Raw genomic sequence first — 4,573 nt, 5'->3', positions numbered from 1 at the left:
CTAGTTGGTAAGGAGACATTCCAATTGGTGTTTTGAAAGCTGTCCTATATGCCCAAAGAGCATCATCTAGCTTAATCGACCAGTCCTTCCTTGAAGTTCCCACAGTCTTTTCCAGGATCCTTTTGAGTTCTCTGTTAGATATTTCGGCTTGCCCACTTGTCTGTGGATGGTATGGTGTGGCTACCTGTGTTTGACTCCATATTTTAGAAGCAATGCCTCTAATGGTTTGTTGCAGAAGTGGCTTCCTCCATCACTGATGATTGCTCTTGGAACCCCAAAACGGCAAAAAATGTGTTTTCTGAGGAAGTTCATGACTACCTTATTATCATTGGTTGGAGTTGCTATTGCTTCAACCCATTTGGAGACATAGTCTACTGCCACAAGAATGTAATTATTTGAGTATGAGGAGGGAAATGGTCCCATGAAATCTATCCCCCATACATCAAACAATTCAAGTTCCAGAATGAATTGTTGTGGCATTTCATTTCTTCTTGGCAGGTTCCCCGCTTTCTGGCATTCATGGCAGTGCTTCACTAATTCTTTTGCATCTTTGAAGATAGTGGGCCAATAAAAACCACACTGCAACACCTTAGCTCTGTTCTTTCTCCTGCAAAATGCCTCCATAAGTGGAGCCATGGCAGTCCCATAAGACTTCCCTTCCTTCTTCCTCGGATATGCATCTTCTGAGTATGCCATCGGAACATTTTTTGAACAAGTATGGTTCGTCCCAGATGAAGTATTTGGCATCATTTACCAATTTCTTCCTTTGATGTTTGTTAAATTCCAACGGTAAACTCCCAGTGGCCTTGAAGTTTGCTATGTCTGCAAACCAGGGTGCTTTGTGAATTACCATGAGTTGTTCATCAGGAAAGCACTCATTTATATGTGTGCTTTGTGCGCTTCCTTCTTCACATGGTATCTTGATAAATGGTCTGCCACCTTGTTCTCTACACCCTTCTTGTCTTTGATTTCAATGTCAAATTCCTGCACAAAAGAACCCATCTAATAAGTCTTGGTTTAGATTCTTGTTTAGCAAGTAATATTTTAAAGCTGAATGATCAGTGAAGACAATGACTTTAGATCCAATGAGATATGATCTAAATTTGTCAAATGCAAAGACTATTGCCAAGAGTTCTTTTTCAGTGGTTGTGTAATTCCTTTGGTTAGCATTCAAGACTTTACTGGCATAATAAATCACATGTACCAAATTGTCTTTCCTTTGTCCTAACACTGCCCCAATAGCAAGGTCTGATGCATCACACATCAGTTCAAAAGGTAAGTTCCAATCAGGTGGGGCAATGATAGGTGCAGAGGAAAGTTTTTACTTCAAAATTTCATAGGCTAGCATGCAATTTTTATCAAATACAAAGGGTGTATCAGAGACAAGCAAGTTACTCAAAGGTTTGGCTATTTTAGAAAAGTCTCTAATAAACCTTCTGTAAAAACCAGCGTGTCCCAAAAAACTCCTAACTGCCTTGACATTACTTGGTGGAGGTAGTTTTTCAATGATTTCCACCTTAGCTCTGTCCACCTCCATGCCTCTATTAGAGATTTTGTGGCCAAGGACTATTCCTTCTGTGACCATGAAATGACACTTTTCCCAGTTTAATACTAGGTTAGTCTCTTGGCACCTCTTAAGCACCAAGGCAAGGTGGTGTAGGCAGCTGGGAAAAGAATCCCAAACACAGAAAAATCATCCATGAAGACCTCAATAAATTTTTCAATCATGTCCGAAAAGATGGACAGCATGCATCTTTGGAAAGTGGCCGGTGCATTGCACAATCCAAAGGGCATGCGTCTATAAGCAAAAACTCCATATGGACAAACAAATGATGTTTTCTCTTGATCATAGGATCAACTACTATTTGGTTGTAGCCTGAATATCCATCAAGAAGCAATAGTAAGCATGTCCGGCAAGCCTTTCAAGCATCTGATCCATGAATGGGAGTGGGAAATGATCCTTTCTGGTGGCTTCATTGAGCTTCCTGTAGTCTATGCACATCCTCCACCCAGTGACGGTTCTTGTGGGTATGAGTTCGTTCTTCTCATTTGGCACCACAGTTATGCCACCTTTCTTGGGAACTACATGGATGGGACTAACCCATGGGCTATCAGAAATGGGGTAGATTACCCCTGCCTGCCATAGCTTCCTGACTTCCTTTTGTACCACTTCTTTCATGACGGGATTCAATCTTCTCTGAGCTTGAATGGAGGGTCTAGCATCCTCTTCTAACAAGATTTTATGCATGCATATGGATGAACTTATCCCCTTCAAATCAGCTAGGGTCCATCCAATGGCATCTTGATGAGTTTGCAGCACCTTGATCAATTCTTCTTCCTGTTCTTGGCTAAGGGCAGAGCTAATGATAACAGGGTGACTCTCATCACTACCCAAGTATGCATACTTGAGATTAGGGGGCAATGCTTTGAGCTCAGGTTTTGGTGCTTCCTTTCTTCTTTCACTCTCTCTGGCATGCTTAGCATGGTTGTGTCAGCACCTTGATATCACTAACTTCAATATCCTTGGTAAACTCCTCCTCTGCCACTTCCTTTATTGTTTCCTCAAAAGTTTCTTGTACTGCAATGTCCACTACATCAATCCTCATGCATTCCCTTAGTGATTCTGATGGATAGCTCATTGCCTTGAATACATTAAACACCAATTTCTCATCATGTAGTCTAAGAGTGAGTTCACCCTTTTGTACATCTATGATGGCTCCAGCAGTAGCTAGGAAGGGTCTTCCCAGAATTATTGAAGCTTTGGCTTCTTCCTCCATATCTAACACCACAAAATCAGCAGGAAATATAAATTCTCCCACTTTCACCAACAAATCCTCAACTATCCCATGAGGGAATTTAAAAGTTCGATCTGCCAATTGGAGGGCCATTCTTGTTGGTTTGGCTTCCTCAATCTTCATTCTTCTCATCATTGTTAGCGACATCAAATTGATGCTGGCCCCTAAGTCACACAAGGCCTTCTCCACCATGACTTCTCCTATGATGCAGGGGATTTGGAAACTGCCTGGGTCCTTCAATTTCTGAGGCAATTTGTGCTGAATGATGGCACTGCATTCTTCAGTTAACAACACAGTTTTCTCATTTCTCCAGCTTCTCTTCTTGGTCATTAATTCTTTTAAGAATTTTGCATAGAGTGGCATTTGCTCTATTGCCTCAGCAAAGGGAATGTTGATTTGAAGCTTCTTGAAAATCTCCAAGAACCTGGAGAATTGGCCATCCTTTTCACTTTTCATCAAACGTTGAGGATAAGGTGCTTTAGGTGTGTAAGGCTTCAGGACCTCTTTTTCTTTTTCTTTTGTTGCAGACGGTGTAAAAGATTGTCCTTGTTCTTTGTCTTTCACATTTTCCTTTGCTTCATCCTCTGTGGTTTCCTTTGAGATCTCCTTTAGATTCTTTCCACTTCTGAGGGTTATGGCCTTACATTCTTCCCTTGCCATAGCCTTGGCAGCATGAGAACCGCTTGTCCCAGGGGCTTGCTTAGTCAAATACAAAATTTGATTTTCTAGCTTCTGGATGGCAGCTCCTTGGTTTTGCAAGTTAGAATTTACTTCTTCCTTAAAAGCTTTCAATTCGGTTATATCTTGACTCATGGTTGCAAGCATTCCTTCTATCCGGTTTAATTGATCTTGAAATTGTTGGTTTGGATTAGGTTGGGTAGGTTGATTATTTTGGCCATGATATGGTGGTTGGGAGTAAGTGTTTTGTGTGGCTTGGTATGATCTTTGGTTGGAGTTTTGGTATGTGGAATTGTTATGTTGGTTGTGGTTGTAAGGTTTTGTGGTTTTGTGGTTGGGTTTGTTGGTTTCCCCACCCAAAGTTTGGGTGGTTTCTCCAGCCTGGGTTGTAAGTGTTGGAATGTGGATCATATGATTGCCTTTGTTGGTTTCCCACATAGTTGGCCTCTTCCCAATCACCTCCTTCAATGCTTACTTCCTCTTGATCTTGTGTGTGTATTGCAGCCACTTGCTTTGTTTCTAATTGCCTGGTAAGCTCTGCTAGTTGCTTGGCAAACACTTTGTTTTGGGCTAGAATTGTATCAACATGGTTCAGCTCCATGACTCCCTTAGTGTTGTGCCTTTCTGATGCATAGTAGTACTCATTCTCAGCCACTGTCTCAATCACTTCAATGGCCTCTTCCACAGTCTTTTTCCTGTTCAATGAACCTCCTGATGAATGGTCTACAGCCTTCCTTGATTCATAAGAAAGTCCATCATAGAAAATATGCAATTGCACCCAATCATGGAACATGTCTGGTGGGCATTTCCTTGTCAAGTCCTTGAATCTCTCCCATGCCTCGTAGAGAGTTTCACCATCTTGTTGTCTAAAAGTCTGAACCTCAGATCGAAGTCTATTGACCTTTTGTGGGGGGTAGAAACGTGCCAGAAACTTGCTTTCCACCTCATCCCATGTTGTTAGACTCCCCCTTGGGAATGATTCCAGCCACTTAGCTGCTTTGTCCCTAAGTGAAAATGGGAACAAAAGCAGTTTATAGGCATCTTCCTGGACTCCATTGGACTTCACAGTGTCACAAATTCTCAGGAATTTTGTGAGATGT

General features: G+C 41.7%; 1 non-coding gene across 1 annotated transcript; it reads left to right on the top strand.

Annotated features, from left to right (window-relative positions):
- The first annotated feature begins 4,264 nt into the window (after nt 1–4,264).
- LOC114927381 (small nucleolar RNA R71) lies at nt 4,265–4,368 on the top strand. The gene has a single exon (XR_003817687.1). It is a non-coding gene; the product is annotated as a small nucleolar RNA R71 (small nucleolar RNA).
- Nucleotides 4,369–4,573: the final 205 nt, after the last annotated feature.

The sequence above is a fragment of the Arachis hypogaea genome, unplaced genomic scaffold, assembly GCF_003086295.3.
Source record: "Arachis hypogaea cultivar Tifrunner unplaced genomic scaffold, arahy.Tifrunner.gnm2.J5K5 arahy.Tifrunner.gnm2.scaffold_370, whole genome shotgun sequence".
Classification (NCBI taxonomy): Eukaryota; Viridiplantae; Streptophyta; class Magnoliopsida; order Fabales; family Fabaceae; genus Arachis; species Arachis hypogaea.
This window is presented reverse-complemented; position numbering and strand designations above follow the sequence as displayed.